At 37.0% G+C, this 22,314-nt stretch overlaps 1 long non-coding RNA gene across 1 annotated transcript in view; it reads right to left on the reverse strand.

Annotated features, from left to right (window-relative positions):
- Positions 1-1,413: 1,413 nt before the first annotated feature.
- Positions 1,414-22,314, reverse strand: part of LOC131985182 (uncharacterized) — a 26,195-nt gene continuing 5,294 nt past the window's right edge. Inside the window, exon 2 of the long non-coding RNA XR_009395618.1 lies at positions 1,414-1,534. This is a non-coding gene — a long non-coding RNA (uncharacterized LOC131985182). The remainder of the gene's footprint in view (positions 1,535-22,314) is intronic.

The raw sequence follows: 22,314 nt of genomic DNA on the forward strand, positions 1-22,314 counted from the left end.
AGCTTGAGGAAACGGAGGAGCTTCTAACATCATTTAAAGCATTTACCCAGAGCCGGCAGCAGACATGGATCTGTGGGCGGGCCCAGGGTCTTAATCAGGCTGCTTTAGACAATTAAACCTACATTGTTCTGATTTATATGTAACAATAGGCTCATTAATGTGTTTTTAACAGTTAATGACGCACAGAAGATGCACACAAGGCCTGTTTGAAGGTTTAATTTATGATTTGTTTTGATGTTTTTGTGGAATTTCACGCCAACAGCAAAAATGTAGATGATTTCTGGTAGGCCTGGGCCCTTTAAAACTACCTTACACTTTACACCTTCAGGTCCCTAAACGGTCCCTCTCATACAAGTGTCATAAAAATGTGATTTTTTTTTCTTCACTTTTACAGCATCAAACCTTTTAGCAGCTTCAGACCTAGCCATAGATAGAAATTATTATTAATTTTTTTCATTTTTTATGTTTTTAAGCCATTTTTGTCATAAGAACCCCTGATTTTCTCAATAATGGGAGTCAATGGGACCAAAACGGGCCTTAAGGGTCAAAGTGTGAGTGTTATGCGTATCTATTGTTATGCCTATTCTATACACCTTGCAAAAGAGGAATTTTGGAATTTTGAAAATTATAATAAAAAACAAATCCTGGATAAGTTTCATACAATTATCCTTTTAACTGACCGATATATTGAGAATCAAAAACATAAAATTAGCAGAATGTACACGTTCGGTCCCTAAGGTGCCTCGAGGGTTAATGAAGCACAGAAGATGCACACAATGCCTGTTTGATGGATTAATTTATGATTTGTTTTGAAGTTTTTGTGGAATTTCACACCAAAAACAGAAATGTAGATGATTTCTGGCCTCATTTGTTCACTTTATGTAAACACAAAGGAAGAAAAAGACCCATAATTCATAAAAAAAGCTGATTTGAGAGTCACTGAAATCAAATCTGACGCAATAAAAGTATTTTTTGCCAGCTAGTTTTATCCACGATCACTGTGTTCTTATTCACAGTCTGCAGACGACTCCTATTGTGAGGATTAACCTGCATCAGAGTCAGCACCAAAGTTTGTATGTAACAATAGGCTCATTAATGTGTTTTTAACAGTTAATGAAGCACAGAAGATGCACACAATGCCTGTTTGAAGGATTAATTTATGATTTGTTTTGATGTTTTTGTGGAATTTCACACCAACACAGTACAACATGGTCTCACAGGAATCCGTGAAATAGCCACGGATTTGCTTAACTCAAAATCCGTGGAATAGCCACGGAATCACTCAAATTTCCGTGAAATTGACACGGATTTTGCTACAATGCAAGTTAATGACAGTCATATCCCGTGGCTATTCCAACATACAAAGTGATTATGTACATTCACTGAGTGAATATTTAGAAAATAAAACATATATTTCTCGCTAGAAATGTGATCAAAATCCATTTTTATGCAGAAACTAAGTCAAAATATTGATTTTTTTTTCACTAAAAATGAGAGAACTGTCCGCCATGTTTTTTGTTCTGACCGCCGGAACCTTGAAAGTCACGTGACTTGGAACAAACCAATAGGAACAAATATCCATGGAATAGCCACGGGATATGACTGTAATTAACATGCATTGTAGCAAAATCCGTGTCAGTTTCACGGAAATTTGAGTGATTCCGTGGCTATTCCACGGATTTTGAGTTAAGCGAATCCGTGGCTATTTCACGGATTACTGTGAGACCAGGTTCCACAGTAACACGTAAATGATTTCTGGCCTCATTTGTTCACTTTATGTAAACACAAAGGCAGAAAAAGACCCATAATTCATAAAAAAGCTGATTTGAGAGTCACTGAAATCTAATCTGATGCGATAAAAGTATTTCTCTGCCAGCTAGTTTTATCCACGATCACTGTGTTCTTATTCACATTCTCTGCAAACCTCCAACAGGTAAACAACTGATTCTACCTGCTGGAGCTCAGGTTATGAGGATTAACCTGCATCAGAGTCAGTACCAAAGTTTGTATGTAACAATAGGCTCATTAATGTGTTTTTTAACAGTTAATGACGCACAGAAGATGCACACAATGCCTGTTTGAAGGATTAATTTATGATTTGTTTTGATGTTTTTGTGGAATTTCACACCAACAGCAACAACGTAGATGATTTCTGGCCTCATTTGTTCACTTTATTTAAACATAAAAGGAAGAAAATTACCCATAATTCATAAAAAAGCTGATTTGAGAGTCATTTAAATCAAATCTGACGCCATGAAAGATTCACAAATCTCTGTTCACAGGCCTAGATTCATTTTAAATTAGGCGGCAATTAAGCTAACGAGCCCAAAACTAGAAACACGACAAAATCAATGTTTCCTTTTCTGGAGAAACAAAGAAAACAAAGAGTGTGACTGCAGCACCAAGTGTCTCTGTGCAGGGGTCCTCGACACTCAGAGGGAAAGTTTGCAAACTGCAGCTCCGACGCAGACTCCCAGTATTTATTACCAACAACGTTTGATGGATTTTCAAATTAAAACGGTGACTTAGGACTAAGGCGGTGACGTGGAGTGTGAAGAGGCTCAGTGATCCGGCGGTACAGTAAGTGTTCCTCCTCTAATGACTCTTTATGGAACGCTGCCTGGCTCAATGGATGCTAATGAGTTTCTGGGAAAAGCTTTTTGACGAAGCTGCTGCCTCCAAAACCCAACACGAGGCTCCTTCTCACACACACACACACACACACACACACACACACACACACACGTACAGTTTTAGTTTTTTGTAATGGGGTATTTGCCTTTATTTCCTTTGTCTTATCCATCTTCATTATGTATGAAAAAAGTTGACAAAGACAAAAATGAAGGACATTTTCACTATAATTTTAGTAAGTTTTGTAACCACACAATACAGTTTCAGTTAATTATCATCATCATTTAACCTTTAACCCTTAAAACAAAGTCTGAAATATCAAAAAAGCCTTTAAAGAAGTGAGGACCGGCCGAAATGTCCTCACTTTGCAATAATGTCCTCACTCTGTTGGTTAAAAACGGGTCCTGGTCCTCACTATGTAGGAAGAACAAGAACACACACACACACACACACACACACACACACACACACACACATACACACACACACTCACATGATACACTATAAAAAATCTAAAATGTAGAATGAAAGAAAAAAAAAATAGAATAACTTTTTTTTATTATAAGTTATTTAATAAAACTATTTCTGCTAACTATTTTTTTTTAAACTTTTTATTACTTAAACTTTTACTTTAAGGTAACAGAACGTTGCTTTAATTTTACATTCAGCAATATGATGTATTTTTTTCTGTATTTATTTATTTTACCTAGGATTCATTAAGCAATTTATTAATACTGTAAAAAAAAAACCTTCCAATTCATGGTTAATATTTGTAATAAAATAATATGATAATCTATTTAAAAATGCAGATAATATACAGTACATATCTGTAATAAAAACATATCAATAGAATAACTTTTTTCAATATAAGTTATATAATTAAACTTTTTTATGTAATTATTTTTTTTACATTGTAAACATTGTTATATTGTAATAAAATAATAGATACAATTCAGTAAATATCTGCTACTTAAAACATATCTGTAGAATATAGTATTTTTTTTTTTTTTTAATTTTCTTACATTAAATATAAAGTTTCATTGTAAGAAAACAGTAAGTTGCCTTAATTTTACATTTAGCAATATGATCTTTTGTAAATTTTTTTACATAGAATTTAAAGACTGTTAAGCAAATAAATAATGCTGTAAAAACATTTTTTGATTAATATTTATTATAAAATAATGTGATAACATTAAAAATATCTTTTATTATATCTGCAGTGTTTTACATTAACATGAAAGTAAGTATTTGACAACTTTTGCTGCCACTTTTTAATTATTTTTAACATGAAAAAAATGTAAAAAAACAAAGTCATTTACATTCAGCAATATGTGTATTTTTCTTTTTTTCTTTTCCATAGCATTAATTGACTGAAATTAACCTTTTACGATCATTAAACAGTTGAATAAAACTGTAAAAGAAAAAAATCATAGTATCCCATTATATAAATTTACAGATTTCAACTTTTTCTTTATTGTTAATATTTGTAATAAAAGTAATTTGACCTTTTTTTATGGCATTTAACTTAATATAGAAAAACAAGAAAAACCTGTAAAATAATACATTAAATTTCTAGAATTTAAAAAAATCTTTTACAGTGTATTCAACACTTTCACACATTTACATGACTTTCAACTTTTATTTTATTGTTAATATTTGTAATAAAAGTAATTTGACCTTTTTTTTGGCATTTAACTTAATATAGAAAAAAAACAAGAAAACCTGTAAAAAAAAATACAGTAAATTTATAGAATTTTTATTTTTTATCTTTTACAGTGTATTCAACACTTTTACACATTTACATGACTTTCAACTTTTATTTTATTGTTAATATTTGTAATAAAAGTAATTTTACCTTTTTTTTTGGCATTTAACTTAATATAGAAAAAACAAGAAAAACCTGTAAAATAATACAGTAAATTTCTATAATTTTAAAAAATCTTTTACAGTGTATTCAACACTTTTACACATTTCCATGACTTTCAACTTTGATTTTATTGTTAATATTTGTAATAAAAGTAATTTGACCTTTTTTTTGGCATTTAACTTAATATAGAAAAAACAAGAAAACCTGTAAAAATAAAACAAACAGTAAATGTATAGAATTTTTATTTTTTATCTTTTACAGTGTATTCAACACTTTTACACATTTAGGCCTACATGACTTTCAACTTTTATTTCATTATTAATATTTGTAATAAAAGTAATTTTACCTTTTTTTTGGCATTTAACTTAATATAGAAAAAACAAGAAAAACCTGTAAAATAATACAGTAAATTTCTATAATTTAAAAAAATCTTTTACAATGTATTCAACACTTACACATTTACATGACTTTCAACTTTTATTTTATTGTTAATATTTGTAATAAAAGTAATTTGACCTTTTTTATGGCATTTAACTTAATATAGAAAAAACAAGAAAACCTGTAAAAGCTTGAACTGAAAAAATAATTTTTATTTTTTATCTTTTACAGTGTATTCAACACTTTTAAACATTTACATGACTCACATACACAGATAACATGAGGTACATGCACAATCCTCCCTCCTACACACACACACACACACACACACACACACACACACACACACACACACACCCAGCCAGCTGCTGAGTATTCTTCATCAGTTCTTTATGGCCCATTTAGCGTCTCATTTGCGCGCTGAACCGCGTCTCTCTGTGTATCGTGTTGTTTCTTTCCGCAGACTCTAATTAACGTCGTTGCCTCTGAGAGCGCTCGCCTCTACATCACCGCGGCTAATTACAGCCGCCGTCACGGCACGCGAGATAAACGAGGGCCGACGCAGGTCAGGACTCTGTGTTAGAAACAGATCTTAGAGTTTTAATTTGCTTATCGTCTGACAGCCAGAGTTCACTGATGTGTTGTTTCTTAAATAGTTTCACAAACCGAAGAGTTTGGACAGAATTATAACCCAGAAATCACTTGATAACAGCAATTTGTGGCATGGTTTGTGTCTGTAATTTAATATATTATGTCTGAGTAGTTCTTTCCTTCTTTATGCATTATTTTCAGTGGATACATTTTTTATTGTGAATGCTTTACCAAGGTTTTATTTCATGCACTAAACTCTTTTTTTAGCTCAATTTTTCCCCTTAATCCTGTTTATGGATATTCATACAACTATTTCTTCACAGATTATTCCAGTTTTAGGAAATTGTGTTAAAAATCTTCGAAATGTGAACATATTTTGGGTAGAAAATCTTCTTAAGAGTGTTTGAAAGTTTGTATAATTTTGGTTACTGGTTTTCTTTCCGTTGTGAGTTGATTCACAAAGAGTTTTCTCGTGTTAATTTTCTGCACAGAAAATGTTCCGAGACTGATAGTTGATGCTCTTCAAGCCTGTGTATGCTACATCCTGTGTACGTGTATGCTATTTTTAACTCTATGGAGTCTTTTGGGGCTGTTTTGTCCATTTCTGAATCATTTTCATCCTGCCTGTATACAACACTTGAAAAATGTTTAAATGCCATGTTGGTATATATATATTTTCAGCACAACTTCACCTATATCAACATTTTGAACCAAAAAGAAACAAAGAAAAACCAACATAAATGTGATCTTGTGATTGTGTGTCATCCTTTAGTCACTTTGTGTCTTTTTTGGGGTAATTTTGTGTCTTTTTTTGGTCATTTTGTGTCTTTTTTTGTCATTTTGTGTCTTTTTGTGTGTTATTTGTGTATTTTTTTAGTGATCTTGTGTCTTTTTGTGTCTTTTTTTGGTCATTTTGAGTCTTTTTGTGTCTTTTTTTTTGGTCATTTTGAGTCTTTTTTTAGTCCTTTAGTCCAACATAAAATGTGATTTTGAATCTTTTTTTTTTACTTTCAAAACACTATCATGCTCAATAAAGAATTTTAAATGTTTCAAATGTGAACAAAGGTGTCAAATCTAACATATAAGAGGGTTCCATCCAGTTCTATCATTTGATACTAAATATATTTGAGCTTGTCTCCAGTTTTACTTGGTATATCATCATCAAACTGAAACTGGCCTCATGGAGTTTACAGCCAGAACTTTAGAGGTAAATGTACAGTAGGGCTCCACGCTGCTTTGTTTTCTAGTCTGGATGGAGACAACAAGTCTGGATTATTTGGAGCTTTTGGAGACTCCAGAGGGTTAAAACGCGACGTTGTACCGTGATGTGTACATATGACATATGTTCCATGACACATGACCTCTTCTGCTGTTTAGGTTGGAGAACTTGTTGCTAATAAAACATTGAGAAGTTTGAATGAGTTCACTTCAGATTCTGGGTCAGTTTGAAAAGAAGTGAACAGCTTCTGAACTTGCTGCAGCTTGTTTTTACACATCTGACCGACTTCTTCTCCATCGCTGCTCACAGAAAGAAAAAAAAAAAAGATTTCTTAGAAAAATCTGCTACTCTGTTTATATTTCTGCCGTTTCTTTGCATGTTTTACATTTTTATATCAATATTTGACTCGATGTTGTTGGTGCAGTCATGTGATCTGTGTCTTTTGTTTATTGTAGTTGTTCTGTTGAAGCAGGTTTAAAGACAATAAAAGTCTCTCAGGTGGAAACACAGAGACAGACTCTCTTTCTGCTCGTTAGAGGAAACGTTCCTGGAAGGTTTCTTGGAGCCGAAGAGGCCAAAAGGTTTTCTAGGAAAAAGGGACCCCTGTAAATGTTTCCTGTGTTACATCACACAGCGGACCACACACACACACACACACACACACACACACACACACACACACACACACACACACACACACACACACACACACACACACACACACACACACACACGGCCCTCTGTTCTTCCAGTCATGCCTGCTGACTCTGTTACATCACAGTTTTTCTTTCTTTCCTCTACGTCACTTTCTCTCTCCTTCATCCATCTCTTTCTTCACCTCCTCCTCGCAGAAACCTGACCTTTGACCCCACATTCCTTCTCTCCCTCCCTGGTTTCTGTCTCGCCCTTTCTGCATACATCCCTTCCAGATACCTTGCATTTACTTTCTTCCTTCCTGCCTCTCCCTTGCTCACTTCTTCCTTTCCTTCTATCCTTCATTTGTTCCGACTTTTCTAAAAAATCAGACATAAAAATAGCTTCTTTATGTTCTTTCCATCGTCTTTTTGTCTCTTAAATCTTCTCTTCCTCCCTTCTTCCTTTCTCTCTGTCCTCGTGACTTTTTATCTCCATTTCTCTACCTCTTCCTTTATTTCTGCACAATTCCTTTATAACTCTTGCAAAATAAGTTGTGATTTCTGTTCGGTTTATTTGTCTGTCGGCAGGATTACAGAAACATTCCCAGCCCAATTTTCATATAACTTGGAAGAACTCATCACATTTTGGAGCAGATATGAATCGCAGAGCAGATACACAAATTATTTTTCAATTTTTACATTTCCAGATAGGACAGGATTAAGATCCAACACAGATCTAGTGTGAGCGAATGGTTTTAACTTCACTGTGATCAGGGGAAAGCTGTCAGAAACACAGAGCTAACCAGAAAGATGGAGTCAATAAACGAAGATCAGATTAAACGGCTCACTATCTGCACCGTCCGGCTCCGAGCGGGTGTCTCTATCAGCAGAACTCCATTTAAAAAAAGAGGAAAATAACAACGTGGCTTTAATTTCCGGACACATTCACCATGGAAATCTTTTCTCAATGTGTCCAAGCATCTCCTGTAATTCAGCAAATACATAATCGAACAAAAAACTTCTCAATAATGTGGAATAGGCCCACACAACTCAGCTCTTTCTGCAGCTACTGTGGTTTTGTCCTGATTTTTGCAGATTTTCCTTCATCAGCTTCTTAAGAACTTTGTCTATGCTGCAGTACCACTCTCTGCCTATGTGTGGGGGGCGCTGTTTCACCAAAACACAAATATCACTAAAACTATCTGGGTGAAAAACATCTAAAAATCACATTTTAATCATGAACTATGTTGTGCAGAGCCGGGTTTGCATGCATGGTCAATGTTTGTAGATGCAGCTGGATTAAGAAAACGAGAACAATATATTTTTTTGCAAACCATTAGGTTCACATTCAAGTAAATTGCATATTTAATTAAGATAAGATATATTCTTATTAGTCCCATAACGGGGATAATTCCAGTGTTACAGCAGCAAAATGTGTATTGTAAAAATAGAAAGAAGCATCAATAAAATAACAATAAATATAAACAAGCAATATTAAAAAGAAATATAAAGGTAGTAACAATTTAAACTTAAAATGTATCATGTGTGATATATCTCTATATTACATCCTGCCATGTCATCTGCACTTTACTCCTTAGACACTTTGTTTTTTATTACATATAGCTATATTTATATGTATACTTATATTGTTATTGTTACCTATTGTGATCATTGTTTTTCTTATATTTTCCTACACTGTGATTGTTATCGTAACTTTGGAGCAATCTGGAACCTCAATTTCCTTCGGGATTAAAAAAGTTCTATTTTTATCTTATCTTATCTTATCTTATCTTATCTTATCTTATCTTAAACAAGAAGAAATATAGTTGAAAACTGTACTATTACACAGAGAAAAATATTTGTGCACACTGCACAGTGATAATATACCTGATATTGCACAGTTTATGTACTTTAAGCTGCAGCTATTGTCAGTATTTGGACAGTAATCTTTGTCAGATTTATGTTAGATTAATAATAAACTGTTCTGCGTTGCATGATAATAGTTCAAGTGCTGCTCATCTGATATTAATAATCATAAAATCTGACACATTTGTAGATGGTTTCAACGTCTACTTGTCTTGCTTCATTCATGGATCTCATCTCCTGGTCCTTTCTGTCTGAGTGCTCCTCTAGTTTGACGTTCTTTCTCTCCTTCCTCTTTTTCTTTCACTTCCTAGCTTCCTTTTCTCTTTCCTTGTTTCTCCTTTTATCTCCTTTTGTAGCTGAACTTTCCTTCTTCACTTCCTCCTCTTCTCTCCTGATTTATTTCCGCAACTTCCTACTTTTTCCCCTTCTTTTCCTCTAATCTTCCCTTCTTCTTTCCATCCTGATTTGTTTGATCTCTTCTCCATCTCTCTCACTCTCTCCTCTTTTCCCGTCCTTCCTATACTTCCTAACCTCCTTTTCTCTCTCCCTCCATTGGAATTCATCAGCCTCTCTCCGCTCTGAAAGGTGACTGGCCGTTTCCCCGCACCGACTCACCGATTGGATGTTGTCATGGTAACGGCCGCTGGAGGGGCGGCTGTTTGGAGCGACTCGTCCTGCAGAGGTGGAGGAGGTGATGCTCCGTCATGCGTGTGTATATATGAGTGTGTGTGTGTGTGTGTGTGCGCAGCGACTTAAGTACTCAGGCGTGTTTGCACATGATGTAAAAGTTTGTATTGTACTCAACATGCGTGTGTGTGTGTGCATTGATTTTATAGTGTGAGGGAAAGATAATGAGAGAGGATATTGTTTGCTCAGTCACCTTGCATGTATAGTGTGTGTGTGTGTGTGTGTGTGTGTGTGTGTGTGGGCCTCTTCAGCACCTCTGCATGCTTCGCTGTGTGTGTTTGTGTAACATTTGACAGCCATATCTCTTTACATTAGTATTCTGTTGCACTGTGAGTCTGTGTGCATGCTGCAGAGCTGTTTATAGACGTGTGTGTGTGTGTGTGTGTGTGTAACAGCAGCCCGCCTGTTTGCACATCAATATTCATGCATGTCAATGACGCTGCAGCACAATGTTGTATTTCCACGTAATCATACTTTCTGCATGTTTATGAGTGTGTGTGTGTGTGTGTGTGTGTCCGTGTGTGTGTGGGTGGTGTTAGCTGAAGGCAAGAGGAGCTTACACACACGCTTAAGCTCCCTCTCCACATCAGGGAGCAGCTCAGCTGGAGCTGTGTGTGTGTGTGTGTGTGTGTGTGTGTGTGTGTGTGTGTGTGTGTGTGTGTGTGTAAAACTGTGCCCTTAGCTGCCAAAGAAGGGCCAGAGGAAGAATGAGGTGACAATCTAAAAAAAAACCAAGGATGGATAGAAAATGCAAATCTGTCTAAGAATGGATCGTAGAGAATTAAAGGGAGCGTGACCGCACGACTCGCACTCTCTACCGGATTAAAAACAACATTTAAGGAAAAGTACAACAACAAAAAACATCCCTAATCCTTAAAGTGAGAAAGCATCTATGCAGAACAAATACAATAAAACACTGAAATCTAATTTGTGCACTTCTTTCTAATGCGTTCAGAGAACACTTTGCAATATTAATACCGCCAAAACCCAATAAAGTGGAAACATTATGAATGATTATTCCAGGAGCGCTCATATTTTTTTTTTTTTTTACGAATAGAGCAGGATAGCCTGGAGGTAAGAGAGTAAAGTCAATGTGTGAAATATTTAAATTAACTATATTGTTCTCCCGGGGAGAGCAGCAGTGAGGAAAGAATGAAAAATCAAGCAGAAACAGGATTTAAAGTGGTAATCCTGCAGATCTTGTGTGTTTTTCTGTCCGTCTTTGTGACTAACTGGAGCTACAGGGAGCAGCAGGTGAGGCACAGTGTAGTTTAATTATAGTAGTATTAGTCTAGTATTAGTAGAAATTCAAAGTTCTGCACAAATGACAGAAATACATTAAGAAACCATTACAGAAAACACAAGGTTACTGGGTATTTTGCTGAGGTTGTATAATGAACGATGCTGCACTCACCTGCAGAGACGCAGATTAATAAGAATTCATTGACACCGATGCCATTATCAGTCCTGCTTATCGGTCTGATTCTTTACTGATTCCCTTATTGACTCCTGATCGATATTCTGTGTGGGAAAAAATGGTGTTCAGGACTGTTTCTTTCTTTCTTTCTGCTGTGACTCCTCCTTGTTGCAAGTTTCCAGCAGCGTAGAAACACAAAGTTTGATGTTTTGCAATCAGGAAAGCATGATAAGAGGAATTGATACGTTTGGGAAGTGTCTTTTGTGCAGGATAACACAGTTATAATGTGTTATGTTATAAAAAAAAAGAGAAAATGCAAGCTGAATTTAGCTGATACATTAAAAGAAAAAAAAAATTGGAATGGAGTTTATACATAAACACCTTTCCAAGTGCCCACAAATGTCATGAATATTGTAAAAAAAAAAAAAAAAGACCAAAAAATACATACAATCACCAAAAAAGTGACACAAAATGACCACATAAGACGTAAAATTTCCACAAAAACACAGAAAAAAGACTCAAAATTACCAAAAAAGTCCACTTAATGTACACTTTTTAAGGCATTGTCATGCTTCCAGCTTCTCCTGTCCTCTCCTCTCAGCTCTGTGTAAACAGATTCTCAGTGAATATTCAAGGACTGTCTGAAAGGTCAAATGTCGACGAGGATGCCTGTTTTGACAATTTCTTTCTACAATAAACGTTGTATTTTTGGCAATATGTAAAATAAAATATACGTTTCAATTGGGATGGTGGAGTTCAGAGGGTTAAACCACTTTTTAATTACATTTATGGACAAATGTTTGTAATGTGATCTAGAAAATAAGTGCAATATAAATTTATATATATTGTAGAAGAAGATTTTGGTGCCCACATCTATTTGTAATTGGCATTTTCCTGTTGAAAGTTTTGCAGACATTGTAGAAACATTATGCAACTAGAGTGAAAAACACCACAAGATGCCTTTAATAAAACAAAAAACAATGTTTACAAAAATAAACTGAGCCTTGTGCAGCAATATTCTCTTAAATGTATCTGAATAAAATAAGAGAAATCAATTCTAACAATATAAAACCAAGTGCAAACACTTTACTTTTAAAAGGCACATACACTGTAAAACTATTTACTGTAAAATTACAGTAAATTACTGGCAGCAGTTTCGCCAGTAAGTTACTGTAAAATTACCTCTACTGTATTATAGAAATACAGGTTCGTTTACTGACAAACTGACTCGAAACGAAGAAAAAAAATAGCGCAACGTTTAAATGTTTAACTCTAAATTATGTTACAACTAATCCATGAAAACGCTATATTAGCTTCACTGGAAAAACAACACATTGTGATTATTTCAACCCAGACAAAAATGGAATAAAACTTTTCTTCTTTTAGAAAATAACGCCTTTATTTTCCCGACATGCTCAGCTGAAAACCGTAAGTTCCTGAATGCCTGAGCAATCATGATAACTCCCACAATGCATTGCTTTCACAGCAATATAGTGTACAATCATAATACAGCAAGTTACTGTTAGAATTTGACTGTAAATTTACAGCAAAGTCTTACAGTGTAGAATAAAGTGATTTTTACAGAAATATCACAATTTTAAGCTTCATTTTGGCACTTTTTCTTACGTTTCCGTTCGTAACCTATTTGTTTATTTGTTTATTTAAAAAGGACGCCAAGACGACAGCTCGTCTTCCTGTGGTCCAGGCAATAATATTTAATAGAGCACAACAGGCATTACAATCTGAAGTCAATATAAAAATATATAAAAATGACAGAAAAAGAAAGCATTATACAGTTATGTATCAAAAAGTCCAACCACACTCACATCAGATGATGCTATAATGAAGGTGTTGCTACTTTCTAAGGTCAGAAAACTTCTCCAGAACCCTGACGTTCTTACATTCACCTGTACAGGATTTAGCATATTTACAGAGATTATATACACTGTCTAAATTCTTAGATCCGACTTGCAGCCCACTAACAGTCAGTTAATGAACACACCAAAGGTCACAGAGTCTCAGCTTCACACATGCTTCATTACGTGCAGATAAAGAAACGCTGCAGCTCTAAATTTAGTTCATGGAAGAATGTTTTTAACTCGGTGTTCCCTCTGCCTCCACCCGGCCTCCTCCTGCTCTCCTCCTGTTCTCCGTCTCAGCGGGGAATCAAAGAGCGTTTAGAGGGAGGCCATGTTTCACGTCTTATTTGCTCTCGCCGGCGCGGGCGCCATCATTACAGTCATCATTGTTATTATGAGCAGCAGCGGCGTAGCGCGAGGCTGCTGGGCTCTAATTGGCTGCTCCGCTACACCAGGTTAGCCTCATTTGCAGGCCTTGTTATCTCTCGTGTGTGTGTGTGTGTGTGTGTGTGTGTGTGTGTGTGTGTTATGTCATGGAGGTGGAGGTGTAACGAGGTTAGCTGTTGGAGAGAACTGTTTGGTCGTCGTGGTGACAGACGAGCTAAAGGACTGAGTGGCTGTTTGACTCGAGAGAAAACATGGCGGAGAGGTCGATGTGAACCTCTTAAACCGGTTCAGAGGCCTCGTTAAGCTGATTCTAATTAATGCTCGGGGTTTGACTCAGGGTTTGACTACAGCACCATAATTAACAGGAAACCAATGAGCCAAATATCAACAGGTGTGTGAGGGTGCTCAGTCCGTTTTGTGTGTGTTTGCAGAGCATGGCGCATTGTTTTTTCCAGTATTATATTGATATTTAACCCATAAGAACCAATGGTGACACCGGTGTAACAAACTCTTTAAATCTTCTAGAATCTCCCTGATTCAGCTTTATCCTTCACATTAACTCATTAAGCCCTCGCTAAGCGATGTATACTCAACAACAGGAAGTGACTTCTCCAAAATGTGGCTGTGACTGGAAACAGAAATGTGAAAAAGTAGCTAATTTCAGAAATCATATTTTTAGCTACGTGGCTAAATTTAAACCTATTTAACAAGTCTAATCCGTTAATAGGGCATCCTGCATTGCATTTAACTTGTTCTGACCATATTTCCTGAACAAATTAAAGTCACAATTTTGATATATGTTATGGAGATACAAACAAAAAAACTTCTCACTTGATTTATTACCTCAGATTTTTTTTTCAGGACAACACTATGGTCTCAATCACTAGTAAAAAAAATCTTCTTCATGACAATTTGATGTTAATAGTTCTAATAACGGCCCCATTTAGAAGAAAATAGAAGATAAAGAATCGTATGATTTGGGGCGGGGTTACCTTTGATTGACAGGTCACTAACAAGGTGAGCCGTCATCAGGAGAGAAGAAGAACAATGCGTATCCACGGCAACGTGTCAATAAAGTTAAATATAGCGTTATATAGATAGAAAAGAGGACGTTTACCGGTTTGGTCTCATAACTTTGACCCTTTCACTGTATTTTCACTTAATGACAGTTTATTTGAACGTTTTGTTCAGTAAAAATGTCTTGTTCAGCGCTTTTAAGGTTGTGCCTCGCTAAAGTATTCATTAGACCAAAATAAAGCGCCGTCTCACTGACTGTGTGACATTGACGAGGTTCTCTAGTGACACTAATTCATTTAGTTTCTGCAAACTGTCATTGTGATAAAATTTCAATCATCATTATTATTATTAAACATCAGAAGGACGATCAGTTATTCATTCATGACGCTGATGTTGAAACAAACTTTACAAACTGATCATTAACAGAAAGGTCATGGGCAAAATGAATGATGAATCATAAACAACTTAAAAAGTGCCTTTGATTGACGTGTTATGTGACGCTGTGCAGACTAAAATATAATATTATAATCAGTGAAACTGGCGACCAAGCACCATGAATTAAACATTGTTTATTTTTGCCAATTTCCTTGATTGTGTTATTATTTTTGCTGCCAGCACAGCGTCCCATCAAATGTCAAAGGTGAATTTATTTAATAGATTTAAAAAAGATCTTTAGTAATTAATTCAAATACATTCTATTAGCATTCAAACTACTTTTTAATAATGATTGAAGGTGATGAAGAGTTCAAATGGTGGACTTTCACCCTGGAGAATTGGGTTCATGTCCCGTGTGAAAACAAAAGTAAACTTGCGTGGCCTCGTAACTGCTTCACTTCTGGCATTTAAGGACTTTTATTTACTGTTAAAACTGTCTTTTGTATCGTCTTACCAGGAGTTTTTCCCCCCTAATCCTAGGTCAGTGGTTTTTGTAGCATAAATTCACAGAAAAGCAGAAAAGATGTTTTTACAACCACAGCCCGTACCTGTGCATGTATAATGAGGTGTGTGCTATATTTACGGTCTATACTGTCGTTCAGCTTGGAGATCTTGTTGGATGAGTCAGCAGGATGGACACTTTATTAATAATGAACAGCGGTGAAATCTGGAGGTTGTGACTGACTGTGTGTCTGTGTGTGTGTGTGTGTGTGTGTAGTAACTCCTCTCTCTCTCTCTCTCTCTCTCTCTCTCTCTCTCTCTCTCTCTCTCTCTCTCTCTCTCATCATGCTGCCTCATTAACCTTCATTCACTCTGCTTCCTCCTCCTCCTTGTCCTCTTTTTCTTCCTCATCCTTTTCCTCATCCTCTTCTCCCTCCTCCTCTTCCTCATCCTCTTCCTCGTCCTGCTCCTCCTCCTCCTCTTCTTCCTCTTCTAAGTCCTCGTCCTCCTTGTCGTCCTCCTACTCCAAGATGTCGTCGTCCTCCTGGTCCTCCTGGTCCTCCTGGTCCTTGTCCTCATTGTCGAACTCGTCCTCCTCTTCATCCTCCTCCTTCTCCTCCTTTTCGTCCTCCTCTTACTCCTCCTCTTGGTCCTCTTGGTCCTCCTCTTCTTCCTTGTCCTCGTCCTCCTCCTCCTCCTCCTTGTCTTCTTCTTCCTCCTGTTCCTCCTCCTCGTCCTTGTCCTCATTGGTCGAACTCTTCTTCATCGTCGTCCTCCTCTTAGTCCTCCTCCTCCTCTTCGTTGTCGTCGTCCTCCTCCTCCTCATTGGTCTTCGTCTTCCTCTTCATTTTCCTCCTCCTCCCTTTCACCCTTCTCTCTTCAGTGTCCTCCTGGTCCTCGTTCTCCTCCTTGTCCTCCTGGTCCTCCTTATCCTCCTAGTCCTCCTCGTCCTTTTCCTCATTGGTCGAACTCTTCCTCCTCTTCTTCCTCCTCCTCCTCCTCCTTTTCGTCCTCCTCTTTGTCCTCCTCCTCCTCTTCGTCCTCCTCTTCGTGCTCCTCCTCTGTAATGCTGGATGGTAATTTGAGCTAACTGCTAGCCTCCCCATGCTAACAGGCGTTCATCAGGTTTAATGTTCTCCGTCTGTGAGCTTGAATCCTATTAGCTAACTGACAGTAAACACAAGCTGCAGCTGACGGAGATTACATCAGTTTTTAGAGTGTTTCAGTCATAAACCAACATTTTGAAGCTTCAGTGATGAAACAAACGCTGCTTTAGATTTCTCTGTTGGGAGCGCTCATCTCAGTCACAATGTTTTTTTTGGAATATTCATGTAAAGGTTTTCCAGCCGTTCATCAAGTTTTCCAGACAGTAAAAATCACAGTGAGTGTAAAAACCTTCCTGCCTCGACTTCACAGCTCTAACAGACATTGTTGTGTTTTATAGAGTCTTACTGCTGTATAATAGATATAATAGATAATAGTAATATATAATAATAGAGCTTTAATGGGCCGTTTTACTTTCTAAGATCTCTGTTTTCAGATTTGTCTTTCTCTCTTTCTTCTCTCAATCTTTCGCTCATGTTTTTTACTCCAAGTCGTCCTCCTCCTCCTCTTCGTCCTCCTCTTCGTCCTCCTTTTTGTCCTCCTCTTCATCCTCCTCCTTTTCATCCTCCTTTTCCTCTTCCTCTTCATCCTCCTCGTCCTCTTCGTCCTCCTCTTCATTTTCCTCCTCCTCCCTTTCACCCTTCTCTCTTCAGTGTCCTCCTCCTCCTCGTCCTCTTCGTGCTCGTCCTCTTCGTCCTCCTCCTTGTCCTTCTTGTCCTCGTCAACTTCGTCGTCCTCCTCCTCTTCGTTGTCGTCCTCCTCCTCCTCCTTCCTCCTCTTCATTTTCCTCCCTTTCACCCTTCTCTCTTCAGTGTCCTCCTCCTCTTCCTCATTCTCCTCCTCCTCCTCGTCCACCTTGTCCTCTTCCTTTTGCTCTCTCTCTCCTCCTCGTCCTCCTCCTCCTCCTCATCCTAGTCCTCCTCTTCCGCTTCCTCCTCCTCCTTCTCCTCCTCCTTAATGGGCCGTTTTACTTTCTAAGATCTCTGTTTTCCAATTTGTCTTTCTCTCTTTCTTCTCTCAATCTTTCGCTCATGTTTTTTCTCTTCTTCATCACTCAGAGGCCTCTCTCCTCTCTCCTCTCCCTCGCTCCCTCGCTCCCTCTCTCCTCTCTCCTCTCCTCTCTCCTCTCTCCTCTCCTCTCTCCTCTCTCCTCTCCTTGCTCTTTGTGATCTTACTTTGTGCTCTTTTTTTATTTCCTCAAATAAAACCGAATCCCTGACACGTCTCTCTCTCTCTCTATCTTCACCTCCTCCACGCCGTCATCACCTCCCTATTCACCTCCCCATTCACCTCCCTATTCACCTGCCATCAGTGAGCGGTGAGTAATCACAGTGAAGCCGTTCAGGTAATTAATATGGAGATAATGTTGGCGGTGTGAGGGTCTCAGTGGGACGCAGCAGCTGATTGGCTGCATTGTTGCAGATGACGGACGAGTGTTCTCACTGTTACTGTTCGTCAGAAAACTCGTTTAGCGTGTTTCTAAAAAAAAAAAAAAAAAAACCTTTCACAAGGTTGCCAGGCAACCTCAGGAAGTTGCTGACATATAAACCCCCAAAAAACTCCAAGTTCATGTTTTCACACGGCTGGTTGATTATCGCAAAAATCATATTCATGAATACATTGGTCAATATTGAGTTAATTATTTATTTGATATATTTTTTAAATATTTTTATTCATAATTATAATATTTGATATTTATATCTTATATTTTAATAGCTTATATTTTTATTTATTATATTTTTATTATTTATTATTATATTACTTTATATTTTGTATTTGTATTTTTCTAATAATTCATTATTTTTTATAATTTCACTATTATTCTAACTAACTCAGCATTTAATAAAATAAAAAAATAATGAAAAGTTGGATTCTTAAAAGTAACAACAACAATAAAATTGTTTTAAAAAATTAACTTTTTTTATTCACTAACAATTTTCTTTTTATTACAAAAAAATATAATCTCAATGAGACTTTTATCTGGTTAAATAATAGAAAAAAATATATAATTAATTCTGCATATTGGCTCGAAAATCCTGACCGTTTTTCTCCTTTTATTTTAACATTAAATATAAAGTTTTACTGTAGGAAAGTTTTCTTAATTTTACATTGAACAATATGATGTGTATTTTTTTAAATTATTTTATTTTATTTTATTTTTTACATATAATTCACTGTAATTTAACATTAAAGACCATTAAGCAGTTGAATAACACTGTAAAAAAGTCTAAAATGTCCCATTATATTAATTTACAGATTTTAACTTAAACTTCATGGTTAATATTTGTAATAAAAATAATTTCCCTTTTTTCCCTGTTTGGTATCCGCACTTAAAAAAACAACAGAACCCCCCAAAATAATACAGTAAGTTTCTAGAAAATAACTTTTTATTTTTTTACAGTGTAGCCAGTGTAGTGTTTTCTCTGCGTCCTTAACTTTCATTTTATGGGTAATATTTGTAATAAAAGTATTTTTTTAAATTTTCATGGCATTTGCAATTGATGTAGAAAAACGAGAAAAAAACTTAATAATAAATAAAATAGTATATTAATAATATAGTAAATATCTAGAAAATAAATTTTTAAAAATGATTATTAATTTTTTACAGTGTAGCCTCTGTTTTCTCTGCGTCCTGTCCTTCGATCCCTCTCGCTGCTCTCTGCTCTTTTAATCGAGAGTTGTGTTATTAGTAAAATTAGAGCGTCTCCGTGCCGACGCTCTGCTGTCACATTGTTTTGAGCTTCTCTGGCTGTGATTGGCTGTGACGAGGCTGATTGGATCTGTCTGCAGCTCCTCCAGTCCGACACACCGTCAACACAATCTCCGCTCCCTGTTCCTCCTGCAGCTCCAGACCCCTCTTTGCATAAATTCACTCTCTCCCATTTGCTCGCTAATGCGCCGCACCAGCCTGCGCATAATTGTGCTCATTTAGGCTTTTGAGAAGCTAAGCTGCCTCCCATCAGTGGAGTGCTTCTGTCTTTAGAGATTTCATATTTCACTGTGCTCAAGTATTCTGCATGTCGACGGTTGGGAACATTTTAGCATGTAAATGATCCCCCTTTCTTCCTTATTTGCATTGCTAACAGCGGTGGGATGAATGTGTGATGAGTGAGTCAGTGAGGTTGTCATTTCAAAACCATTAGCAGACGCTAACACGCTGATGGGAAGAGATGAAGACGCTCCGGCCTCCTGCTGTCCTCTCAACTCTCCCTCTGTCTCTCTGTCCACTTCATAATGTTTCTGTCTCTTTAGAAACTTTTGGTCAAACTGCGTTTTTGTTTCTTTGACGAAAGTTTTCTCGACCCACAGAGAAAAACTTCAGTTTTAACCTGAAGAGCAACTAGTTAATAAAGCTGTGAGAAAAATCAGAGAAGAACTATAAAGTTGTAGGGCTGGGCGATATGGCCCTAAAACAATATCACAATACTTCAGGGTATTTTTGCGATAACGATATTCTTGACGATATTACTAAATACTGAAAAATATATAGGAAATATGATTTTTTTTGTCTGTATAAATAAATAAAAAAACGAAAAATCAATCATACATCTAAATGTAGTGTAAAATGCAAGTCTCAACAGTTGCCAAATACATTTTTTTTTTCCTTTTGTCTCTTGAGTATGAGCAAATAATTAAAAATAACCATCTACGGGGTCCGGGAGCAGACTTTTTAAAATAATTTTGTGTCTTTTTTAAATAACTGTCTTTTTAAATAATGTTGTGTATAGATTCTCAGGTCTGAGAAAGCACTGTGTGCGCGTGTGTTAAAATCTGAGAGAAATACTGTGTGTGTACGTTCTCAGTAAGGTTATTCTCGTGTAGTGTTGTGTATTAATGAGTATGTAAAATGTATAAATTATGTTTTTTTCACTTGTAATGAAGCTGGCAAAGGGTTCAACCGTGTCCCGTCTCTTCATTTACATTTCCCTCTTCAGAGGGTCATTACAACTGCAGGTAACAGGAAACATTCCTCATTTTTGGGTGGAATGTCCCTTTAATGAATTTGCAAGAGACATTGAAGACAGAGTAAACTTCCCCTTCAGCACCAGCAGGACGCTCCGTCCTCTCCTTTCTCCACCTTGTTAAAGAGTCTCCCATGTGGTCTCTGTCCTCCTCAAACCCTCCACCGTCTCCATCTGTCCGTCCTCGTCTCCTCTGTGTGCTTCATCATATCTTTAATGTGTCTGGGGCCTTCTGGACCCTCAGCACCAGCAGCAAACATCAAACAACACGTGTCTCATTTCACCTCACTGTCCGTCTCCGTCCTCCTGAGTCTCTGTGTCTCCTCTCCACTGTCCTGTCCTCTGCAGCTGCATGAGACGCCAATAACAAACTGTGGCTGCAGCACCGAAGATTGTACGTTTTAAAGTCATTGTAGATTTGCTCTGGTGGGAAATGTTGTCCGAAAAATGGAAAGTTAACAAGTCGCAAAATCTTTAAGAAGCATTAAAGACAACGAGAGGAACCTTTTGGTATAATTTGGTTTAATGAGGTGGTCGGAGAAACTCAACAGTCAGCAGTTTCCTGATGACGGAGTTTAAATATCGACACATTTAGGCCCCGTTTACACGAGGACGCTTGCGGGTAAAAACTACAAAATATTTTATCGGAAGTGCCTTTCGTTTAGACAGTGACGGCGTTTTGGGGGCTTAAAGACGCAAAAATCTGAAACCACCCTCCAAAGTGGAAAAGTTAAATACGCTCCGCCGTAGCGTGTCGTCTACACGCCAAGACGCAAAACTCTGCTCAGATCTGCCCACGTCACGTATGTGTTTACGTCACATACATGCTCCAGTACAGGAAAATAAACAAACGTGGGATTATTTCCATGCGTCGGACCTTCAAGCTGCTCTGGCAGCTCTAATAAACTTACAGGAGTCTTTCCACCAAATGTACAGGATATGTACAGATAGTATTAGTGAACAGAGAAGGATCTGGAATTACCTCTATCACATTTTGGATGTAGCAATTCGTCGGAGGCGAGCCAGACGGCTGTGAACGAGACCTGGGAGATCTAGTGATGGTGGAGAACTTTGTGGAAGGAGTTGCTGATGAAAATGTGTGGCGTGAAAACTTCTGCATGCCCAAAGATGCTCTTATCTCTTTAAGTGATGCCGCCTGGCTGCATACAATCCAATTTCACATACTTTTGCGTCACCGTATGCAGCAGATTTCCTCCCAAAAATGCTCGTCTAAACGAGGAATAAAAAGTGAAGACGCGACGCTACTTTTGCGTCTTCTGTTCAGACCGTCCTCGTGTAAACGTAGCCTTAGTCGGTTACCTCTCGCTGCCTTTTGACTTCATGTTGACTAGACCTTCATCTCTGGTGGACGTTTTGACAAACAGACCAAACTCTGCATCCAGGTCTCCCCACAAATCACATCGAAAACTGTTATTATGTTCCTTTAGAGGTGAAAAATAATGTTGTGATGACTGAAATGTCACAATTTCAATTAAAAAACAACCATTTATTGAAATGATCTTTCAATTTTCTACTATCAAAATCAAAAACAGAATCAGTGATCATTACCTTTACCCCCAATTAGCGTCTTTTCTACTCTCTGTGCTGTTCTATGTAATGCTCACATTTCTTTTGTAAAACTGAACATAATTTTATTCAATAAAAAGTTACTGATGCAGGAAAAAACCTTTTTGTTTGAAGCTTGTTAGCGTGGCTGCTCACTAGCTGTGTGTCCAGTCAAGTCAAATCAAATGGCAGTGTGATGTGTTGCTGTAGGCTAATCCATCAGTAAACAGGAGAAGAAGAGAGAAAAAACAA

The sequence above is a fragment of the Centropristis striata genome, chromosome 14 (assembly GCF_030273125.1).
Source record: "Centropristis striata isolate RG_2023a ecotype Rhode Island chromosome 14, C.striata_1.0, whole genome shotgun sequence".
NCBI lineage: Eukaryota > Metazoa > Chordata > Actinopteri > Perciformes > Serranidae > Centropristis > Centropristis striata.